At 59.9% G+C, this 10000-nt stretch overlaps 2 non-coding genes across 2 annotated transcripts; both read right to left on the bottom strand.

Annotated features, from left to right (window-relative positions):
- Positions 1–235: 235 nt before the first annotated feature.
- LOC142792255 (5.8S ribosomal RNA) lies at positions 236–388 on the bottom strand. Its single transcript, XR_012890783.1, has one exon. It is a non-coding gene; the product is annotated as a 5.8S ribosomal RNA (ribosomal RNA).
- A 1719-nt stretch (positions 389–2107) lies between these two features.
- On the bottom strand, positions 2108–3922 carry LOC142792264 (small subunit ribosomal RNA). The gene has a single exon (XR_012890792.1). It is a non-coding gene; the product is annotated as a small subunit ribosomal RNA (ribosomal RNA).
- Positions 3923–10000: the final 6078 nt, after the last annotated feature.

Here is a 10000-nt window from a genome sequence, read left to right as displayed (position 1 = left end):
CCTTCCGACTCGAAGTCCTGCGGCGGTCTCAACGAGGTGCCACATCCTCAATGCAGTCGGTCGCCCCCGTTTCGGTTGGGCTCTGGCACGACGGTCGCCACCGTCTCGCCCTTGAGTGGCCGCTGTTGGCGCTCGCTGTGAGGTGTTCAGCGTGCTGTCCGTGTTGCCGACGCGGTCAAAACGAGTCGACGGCTCACGTTCCCTTGTGCGCCGAAGGCTCTCTTGATATGTGATCCGACCCTCAGACAGACGAAGCCAAGGGAAGACCCAAGGCCGCAATGTGCGTTCAAAGAATCAGTGCTCAGTGTGTCCTGCAATTCACACCAAGTCTCGCAGCTGGCTGCGTTCTTCATCGACCCGAGAACCGAGTGATCCACCGCTTAGAGTCGTGAAAAAGTGTTTGTTCAATTCCGTACAGTCAAAACCAAACGTTTCTGGCACTCGGCCAAACAGTGGCCAAGAAGGGCGCTTTTCAGCGCACGCTTGGACTCCAAAACTCTGCCGCGCCTTTTTCGGCTGCCGCAAATCGAGCAAACGGTGTGTTTCGGACGGCGTTTCGCTTTCGCTACTTGCGAGTGCTTTCGTGGTCCACCCCTCTATAAATACTCGGGAGGCGTCGAAGCCGGTTCTCCAAGCCGGACCCGTAGGTATCGTTGTGTGCTCGCTCTCATTGGCCCGCCTAACCAGAAAATGCCTGCGGTACACCCATTTGGATAAGAGTGCACGCAGATGCGGGCCTCGACGGCTACACATTTCCTCGGGCGGCCGCCTCCCGGCCTCCGTGGAGCGCGGGATGCACGGTCCCATCGACAAGCCTCTCCCGTTTTTACCGTGGCGTCGCGGTTCACCACGGCAGGCGGGTCGGTCTCCTCCGCATAAAAAGGGGGACCCCCGCTTTTTGTTCCACGAAATCGCACAAGCTTTTTTCGCATCCACGGTTTGCCACCGCACACCAAAATGCCGATCCGGCTGCCTACTTTAGCCAACAGGTGGAGCCAGGCGCGCCGTACTTGCGCGGCACTTCCCACGTCCACCGAAGTCGGTGCCAAGGACCACTTTCGGCGCCGGAGCCGCGTACGAGCCTACTCGAGGCGGAAGAACGAAGCCAGCAAGGGCCTGGCCGCAAGTGCGTTCAATTGTCGGGACGTCCAAGTCCCTCGTTCTTCCGTGCTTCCTCTTTCGGCAAGTCGTTGCGGCACCTTCCCAAAGCGCGCAGACCCGCTAATCGCGACGAGCGCGACGTGGCCGTGCCGCCTTTCCCTCGGCAGCAAGCAAAACGCCTGGCAACGTCGACGCTCCCCTAACCGCGATCTCGCACCGTGTTTCGTGTGGCGAATTCAAAAGCCGGCCGGCGCTGCTGCAACCATTACGGTCGGTACGCATACGCCGCGGAGGGCGGGACGGTCATCGGAGCGTGCGGTTCCTCCATCGAGTACTGCGCACCTCGGCCGTCGCATCGCCGTGCCATGACCGGCCGCGCGTCAACGCGAACCGGTGCCAGCGAGATCCCTCGCCTGCAAGAACCGACCGGCAGCCTCCGTCACCCGAGGACGCGGAGGCGCTTGCCGCGGACGGCGGGACGGTATGCACTGGTGCACAGCGGACCCGTCACATCGCCAGTTCCTTGACCGACCGCCGACGCTTGTGCCGTTCCTCTCGTACTTGGCAGTCGCCGCGCGATTGTCGGGTCTCGTTCTTGCACGCTCGAACGGTCGGGAGGGCACTCGGCTGGCGTTTCGGGAACGCGCAGCCTCGCCTTCTACCGACGTAACCACGACTCGCCGTTCGCGCTCCGCCGCTCCTGTTTACAGTACTAGGCGGTCCCGCAGCGGTCGGGTCGCGCATTTCGAGCGCTTCGAGCCACGGTGCTGTGGCGGGTCGAAAGCCGACCTATGAGTGCGTTGCGCCGTTTGTACCCGCGTCCGCCACCTGGCCGACCGTCCAAGGTCGCGGTGTTGGCGTCCGCTGGGCGCAACAATTTGTCACGGGGTGCCGCTCCACATTCAGGCAGCCCCGTGGGGAAAAGCCGACCCCGCGTCCAAACGGGGTCAGCGGCAGAAAGTGTCGGGCGCAGACGCAGCTGAGGCGCTCACCCTTCACAATCCGTTAATGATCCTTCCGCAGGTTCACCTACGGAAACCTTGTTACGACTTTTACTTCCTCTAAATGATCAAGTTTGGTCATCTTTCCAACAGACCGGCGCAACCGAAAGGCCGCGCCGGACATCGGTCCGAAGACCTCACTAAATCATTCAATCGGTAGTAGCGACGGGCGGTGTGTACAAAGGGCAGGGACGTAATCAACGCGAGCTTATGACTCGCGCTTACTGGGAATTCCTCGTTCAAGGGGAACAATTGCAAGCCCCTATCCCAATCACGAAAGAAGTTCCACGGGTTACCCAGTCTTTTCAGACAGGGATAAAGACACGCTGCTTCCTTCAGTGTAGCGCGCGTGCGGCCCCGGACATCTAAGGGCATCACAGACCTGTTATTGCTCTGTTTCGTGCGGCTAGGAGCCGCTTGTCCCTCTAAGAAGGTTGTAAGGTGCTGGGAACCCCGCACCTATTTAATAGGCTAGAGTCTCGTTCGTTATCGGAATTAACCAGACAAATCGCTCCACCAACTAAGAACGGCCATGCACCACCATCCACCGAATCAAGAAAGAGCTCTCAATCTGTCAATCCTCCCAGTGTCCGGGCCGGGTAAGTTTTCCCGTGTTGAGTCAAATTAAGCCGCAGGCTCCACTCCTGGTGGTGCCCTTCCGTCAATTCCTTTAAGTTTCAGCTTTGCAACCATACTTCCCCCGGAACCCAAATACTTTGGTTTCCCGGAAGCTGCCCGCCGAGTCATTTGAGTAACTCAGGCGGATCGCTGGTTGGCATCGTTTATGGTCAGAACTAGGGCGGTATCTGATCGCCTTCGAACCTCTGACTTTCGTTCTTGATCAATGAAAACATTCTTGGCAAATGCTTTCGCAGTAGTTCGTCTTGCGACGGTCCAAGAATTTCACCTCTAGCGCCGCAATACGAATGCCCCCGTCCGTCCCTCTTAATCATTACCTCGTATTCCAAAAACCAACAGAACAGAAACGAGGTCTTGTTCTATTATTCCATGCAAGTTTATTCAGGCGACTCGCCTGCGTTGAGCACTCTAATTTTTTCAAAGTAAAAGCACCGGCCATCTCGAGGCACACAATGAAGTGCACCAAGAAAGAACCGGCATGATGTTCAGTCCGAGCCGTCGCATCGGGTAGATGCACTACTCGTCTGGAACTGAGATCCAACTACGAGCTTTTTAACCGCAGCAGCTTTAGTATACGCTATTGGAGCTGGAATTACCGCGGCTGCTGGCACCAGACTTGCCCTCCAATTGATCCTCGTTAAAGGATTTAGAGTGTACTCATTTCAATTACGGGGCCTCAAAAGAGTCCCGTATTGTTATTTTTCGTCACTACCTCCCCGTGCCGGGAGTGGGTAATTTGCGCGCCTGCTGCCTTCCTTGGATGTGGTAGCCGTTTCTCAGGCTCCCTCTCCGGAATCGAACCCTGATTCTCCGTTACCCGTAACAACCATGGTAAGCAAGTAACCTACCATCGAAAGTTGATAAGGCAGACACTTGAAAGAAACGTCGCCGGCTCGTGGCCATGCGATCAGCACAAAGTTATCCAGAGTCACCACACAATACGGGCCGAAACCCGATCGATCTTGGTCTAATAAAAGCACCCGTTACCCAAAGGGCTCCAGGCTCACTGCATGTATTAGCTCTAGAATTGCCACAGTTATCCAAGTAGGAAGAAACGATCTAAGGAACCATAACTGATTTAATGAGCCATTCGCGGTTTCGCCTTATTTCGGCATGTACTTAGACATGCATGGCTTAATCTTTGAGACAAGCATATGATTACTGGCAGGATCAACCAGGTAATCGTTCGACTGCGCGTCCGTCCTCGCCTTCGGCGGGCCGGACGCAGTCTGTGTGCGGCGGAGGCCACCTTCAGGCGCCCCAACACGCTTATTTTGCACTCCGAGATGACGGCGTTCGAGCTCGCTACGGCACAACCTTCCCGAAAGACGAGTGGGAGCCGTGCGGCAAGAAGCACGTTCATGCTCGCTCTTTTTCGTTGCATCGACTCGGTCGCGCCGTGCGGGTTGCCCAAGCCCGCTGCACTGTCGGTGGACCGGCCGGAACTAGCAACGGAGCCGAGACTGCAAAGCCGCCAGACGACGGGTCACGCCCGCGTCTTCGGCGCTTTCGCATCTGAATCGCCCGAGGACGACACGGAACACACCTCGATATCGTGGTAAAACGGCACCGTCCGACAACCAGCCCCTAACGCATCAAGCGGATGAGGCTGCAGACGACTGCCGTGGATTCCCCTGGAGCAGACCCGAGGACACGCTTGACGAGGCCGAAGCCCGCCGCATATCAGACACCCGGTCGCTTTCGCGTACGCCGCTCACGAGAACCCCCACATAATAGCAGCGATAAGTACCCAGACCTCCTTGGGCACTAATACGAGCGTACTCGAGAAAATTTCACCGCGGGTGTGCCCCGAAACGTGTGGCACGTTGAGCGTGCCACAAGTCTACGTCGCTCTCAAACCCGCCGAGGTCGTAGAATTTGCGACCCTACTCACGAAATTCCCACCGAGGATACGGCCGCAAACGTACCGCACCTTGGGTAGGCCACGAGTTTGTGCAACACTACGCTGACGGCACAGCACCGAGGTCGTGCGCGCACGCACGGGAAAATTCCGCCGCGGTTTCTGCCGAAAACGTGAGGCACCACGACTCTCCGCAAGTTCGCGTCGACTGCGAAAGACCGAAGTCGTGAACGACGTGTCCGCTACTCGCCGCCGACACGCTGGACACCAAACGTACAACGACTCGACGGCGTCGTAGAGGCCCACGACGCGGTTTTCCTTAACGACGTCTCGGCGTGGCACCGACAGGTTAGAACGGCCGACCAACGTTCCCTGTCCGCCGTTCGGCTCAGTCGAAGGGCTCGGCGACTTCGGCAACGCTGCGAAGCCGCACGGTGACGCACGCCATGTCCCCATTTTTTTTTTTCTTTCTGCGTCTGCCGGGGTGCCCCTATAATAGCAGCGATAAGCACCCAGACCGCCGTGGGTCGCTCGCCCCGGCTGACGTGGTTTTTCGTACTCCTGCGGCGGTCGCCGTCAAGCACGTCCAAATACGCTACTTTCGTGGGCGCATTCACGCTCTTTCGCTTCGCCGGAGTGCCAGCACTCACTCTGCCAAAAACGGCGAACATCCGAGCGGCGGTTCCCACTTTTGCGTCGGCGTCGCAAACCCCGCCCCGGCAGACGAGGTTTGCCGTACTCGTGCGACGGTGGCCGGCGGGCACGTCGAAAGACGCCGATATCGTGCGCGAATTGGCGCACCTTGGCTTCACCGGAGTGCCGCCACTGACTCCTCCAAAAACGGCGAAGATCCGAGCGGCGCTTCCCACTTTCGCATCGGCGTCCCGAACTCCGCCCCGGCTGACGCGGTTTACCGTACTCGTGCGACGGTCGCCGGCGAGCACGTGGAAAGACGCCGATATCGTGCCCGAATCGGCTCCGTTCGGCTTCGCCGGAGTGCCAGCACTGGCTCGGCGAAAGACGACGAACATCCGAGCGACGGTTCTCACTATTGCGTACGCGTCGCAAACCCCGCCCCGGCAGACGCACTTTGCCGTACTCGTGCGACGGTCGCCGGCGAGCACGTAGAAAGACGCCGATATCGTGCCGGAATCGGCCCCGTTTGGCTTCGCCGGAGTGCCAGCACTCACTCGGCCACAAACGGCGAACATCCGAGCGGCGGTTCCCACTTAGCCGTCGGCGTCCCGAACTCCGCCCCGGCAGACGCGGTTGCCGAGCTCGTGCGACTAGCGACCGCGAAGCCGTCTCGCGACGCCGCTTTCGTGCGCGGCTCCCACTGCGACCTGGGTCACCCGAGGTCGACGAGCAAAAAAGAATGTCGAAAAAAAATTTTTTTTTTTTTGCGTCTGCCGGGGTGCCCCTATAATAGCAGCGATAAGCACCCAGACCGCCATGGGTCGCTCGCCCCGGCTGACGTGGTTTTTCGTTTTCCTGCGGTGGTCGTCGTCAAGCACGTCCAAACACGCCACTTTCGTGGGCGCATTCGCGCTCTTTCGCTTCGCCGGAGTGCCAGCACTCACTCTGCCAAAAACGGCGAACATCCTAGTGGCGGTTCCCACTTTTGCGTCGGCGTCGCCAACCCCGCCCCGGCATACGCGGTTTGCCGTACTCGTGCGGCGGTGGCCGGCGGGCACGTCGAAAGACACCGATATCGTGCGCGAGTCGATGCTTCTTGGTCTCGCAGGAGGGCCGCCACTCACTCCTGCAAAAACGGCGAAGATCCGAGCGGCGCTTCCCACTTTTTCGTCGGCATCGCAAACCTCGCCCCGGCAGACGCGCTTTGCCGTACTCGTGCGACGGTCGCCGGCGAGCACGTCGAAATACGCCGATATCGTGCCCGAATCGGCCCCGTTTCGCTTCGCCGGAGTGCCAGCACTCACTCGGCCAAAAACGGCGAACATCCGAGCAGCGGTACCCACTTAGCCGTCGGCATCCCGAACTCCGCGCCGGCTGACGCGGTTGCCGAGCTCGTGCGACTAGCGACCGCGAACGCGTCTCGCGACGCCGCTTTCGTGCGCGGCTCCCATTGCGACCTGGGTTACCCGAGCTCGACCAGCAAAAAAGAAGGTCGAAAAAAAATTTTTTTTTTCTGCGTCTGCCGGGGTGCCCCTATAATAGCAGCGATAAGCACCCAGACCGCCGTGGGTCGCTCGCCCCGGCTGACGTGGTTTTTCGTACTCCTGCAGCGGTCGCCGTCAAGCACGTCCAAATACGCCACTTTCGTGGGCGCTTTCGCGCTCTTTCGCGTCGCCGGTGTGCCAGCACTCACTCTGCCAAAAACGGCCAACATCCGAGCGGCGGTTCCCACTTTTGCGTCGGCGTCGTAAACCCCGCCCCGGCAGACGCGGTTTGCCCTACTCGTGCGACGGTCGCCGGCGAGCGCGTCGAAAGACGCCGATATCGTGCGCTAATTGGCGCTCCTTGGCTTCTCCGGAGTGCCGCCACTCACTCCTCCAAAAACGGCGAAGATCCGAGCGGCGTTCTCCACTTTCGCATCGGCGTCCCGAACTCCGCCCGGGCTGACGCGGTTTACCGTACTCGTGCGACGGTCGCCGCCGGGCACGTCGAAAGACGCCGATATCGTGCCGTAATCGGCCCCGTTTGGCTTCGCCCGAGTGCCAGCACTCACTCGGCCAAAAACGGCGAACATCCGAGCAGCGTTTCCCACTTTCGCATCGGCGTCCCGAAGCCCGCCCCGGCAGACGCGGTTTGCCCTACTCGAGCGACGGTCGCCGGCGATCACGTCGAAAGGCGCCGAATTCGTGCACGAATCGATGCTTCTTGGTCTCGCAGGAGGGCCGCCACTCACTCCTGCAAAAACGGCGAAGATCCGAGTTGCGCTTCCCACTTTTTCGTCGGCGTCCCGAACTACGCCCCGGCTGACGCGGTTTACCGTACTCGTGCGACGGTCGCCGGCGGGCACTTCAAAATACGCCGATTTCGTGGGCGCATTCACGCTGTTTCGCTTCCCCGGAGTGCCAACACTCACTCTGCCGAAAGCGGCGATCATCCGAGCGGCGGTTCCCACTTTTGCGTCGGCTTCGCAAACGGCGCCCCGGCAGACGCGCTCGTGCGACGTACTCGTGCGACGGTCGCCGGCGAGCACGTCGAAAGACGCCGATATCGTGCTCGAATCGACCCCGTTTCGCTTCGCCGGAGTGCTGCCAGTCACGGCGCAGAAAACGGCGAACAAGTGTTTTTTTTTTTTTCCTAGAATTTGTGTTATAGAAGGCACATTTGATATCGGACGATAATTTTCAACTTTATCACGCGCACCGATTTTCGTGTAGAGGTTTGCAAGTTTATGGGAATTTCTCCACTTGGAATAATGCGATTTAGTAGTACTACGAGAACTTCATGGATGTACTCAAGGGTACGGGGCAAGTCAGTTACGTCAACACCTGCAGATTTTTTACACTTCAAACTGAAAATTGTTGGTTGTGAGTCCTCGTGTGATATTAAAGGCCGATTCGCTAACACATAGAACAAAGAAAGAAAGGAAGAAAAAACGCCCGCGCTCGCTCAAGAAACCTGGGTTCGCAACAAGTGGCAACAACAAGCAACCGAGCGAGTGCGCCAAAACCCGTGGCGGCCGAACAAACGCGAAGTCCCAACCGCGTCAGCCGGGGCGGCACGGGACAGGAAAAATCACTTCAGCCGGGGCGGCGGGGCACCGAATAAACCTCGTCACCTCGTCGCAGGATAAAAGAGGAAACAAAAAGTCTAAACAGCGTCTGCTGGAGCGAATGCGTAATAAAACAACAACAACAACAAAAAAAAACACCCGCGCTCAAGAAGTCTGCAATCCTCACAAAAGGCGACTGTGACCGAGCAGCGTCAGCCGGGGCCGTGCGGAAACGGAAAAACCGCGACTACCGGGGCGTCGAGGCACCGAAAAATCCACTTCAGCCGCGGCGAAAAAAAAAACAAAAAGAAAGACGGAGGGGGGGGGGAACCACGTCTGCCGGGGCGAAGGAAAAAAAAAAACGCGTCTGCCGGGGCGAGCCCGGGTGCGGCACCACCGGGAAAACTGTGGCAAACAGACATGGCGATCGAGTGAGTGGGCCGCCAGCCAGGCTCAGCCAAAAAGTGCAAAGTCCGAACTGCGTCAGCCGGGGCGGCAAAAACCGCGTCAGCCGGGGCGGCGCAAAAAACCGCGTCTGCCGGGGCGGCACGAAACCGCGTCAGCCGGGGCGGGGCGAAAACTGCGTCAGCCGGGGCGAAAGAAAAAAAAAAACGCGTCTGCCGGGGCGAGCCCGGGTGCGGCACCACCGGGAAAACTGTGGCAAACAGACATGGCGATCGAGTGAGTGGGCCGCCAGCAAGGCTCAGCCAAAAAGTGCAAAGTCCGAACCGTGTCAGCCGGGGCGACGCAAAAACCGCGTCAGCCGGGGCGGCGCGAAAACCGCGTCAGCCGGGGCGGCACGAAACCGCGTCAGCCGGGGCGGCGCGAAAACTGCGTCAGCCGGGGCGGCGCGAAAACCTCGTCAGCCGGGGCGAGCGAAAAGGGGGGGGGGGGGAACCACGTCTGCCGGGGCGAAAGAAAAAAAAACGCGTCTGCCGGGGCGAGCCCGGGTGCGGCACCACCGGGAAGACTGTGGCAAACAGACATGGCGATCGAGTGAGTGGGCCGCCAGCCAGGCTCAGCCCAAAAAGTGCTAAGTCCGAACTGCGTCAGCCGGGGCGGCGCGAAAACCGCGTCTGCCGGGGCGGCACGAAACCGCGTCAGCCGGGGCGGCGCGAAAACTGCGTCAGCCGGGGCGAGCCCGGGTGCGGCACCACCGGGAAAACTGTGGCAAACAGACATGGCGATCGAGTGAGTGGGCCGCCAGCCAGGCACAGCCGAAAAGTGCTAAGTCCGAACTGCGTCAGCCGGGGCGGCAAAAACCGCGTCAGCCGGGGCGGCGCAAAAAACCGCGTCTGCCGGGGCGGCACGAAACCGCGTCAGCCGGGGCGGCGCGAAAACTGCGTCAGCCGGGGCGAAAGAAAAAAAAAACGCGTCTGCCGGGGCGAGCCCGGGTGCGGCACCACCGGGAAAACTGTGGCAAACAGACATGGCGATCGAGTGAGTGGGCCGCCAGCCAGGCACAGCCGAAAAGTGCTAAGTCCGAACTGCGTCTGCCGGGGCGGCACGAAACCGCGTCAGCCGGGGCGGCGCGAAAACCGCGTCTGCCGGGGCGGCACGAAACCGCGTCAGCCGGGGCGGCGCGAAAACTGCGTCAGCCGGGGCGAGCCCGGGTGCGGCACCACCGGGAAAACTGTGGCAAACAGACATGGCGATTGAGTGAGTGGGCCGCCAGCCAGGCACAGCCGAAAAGTGCTAAGTCCGAACTGCGTC

The sequence above is a fragment of the Rhipicephalus microplus genome, unplaced genomic scaffold (genome assembly GCF_043290135.1).
Source record: "Rhipicephalus microplus isolate Deutch F79 unplaced genomic scaffold, USDA_Rmic scaffold_209, whole genome shotgun sequence".
Lineage (NCBI taxonomy): Eukaryota > Metazoa > Arthropoda > Arachnida > Ixodida > Ixodidae > Rhipicephalus > Rhipicephalus microplus.
The sequence above is the reverse complement of the archived record's forward strand: the minus strand, read 5'-3'. Positions and strand labels throughout refer to the sequence as shown.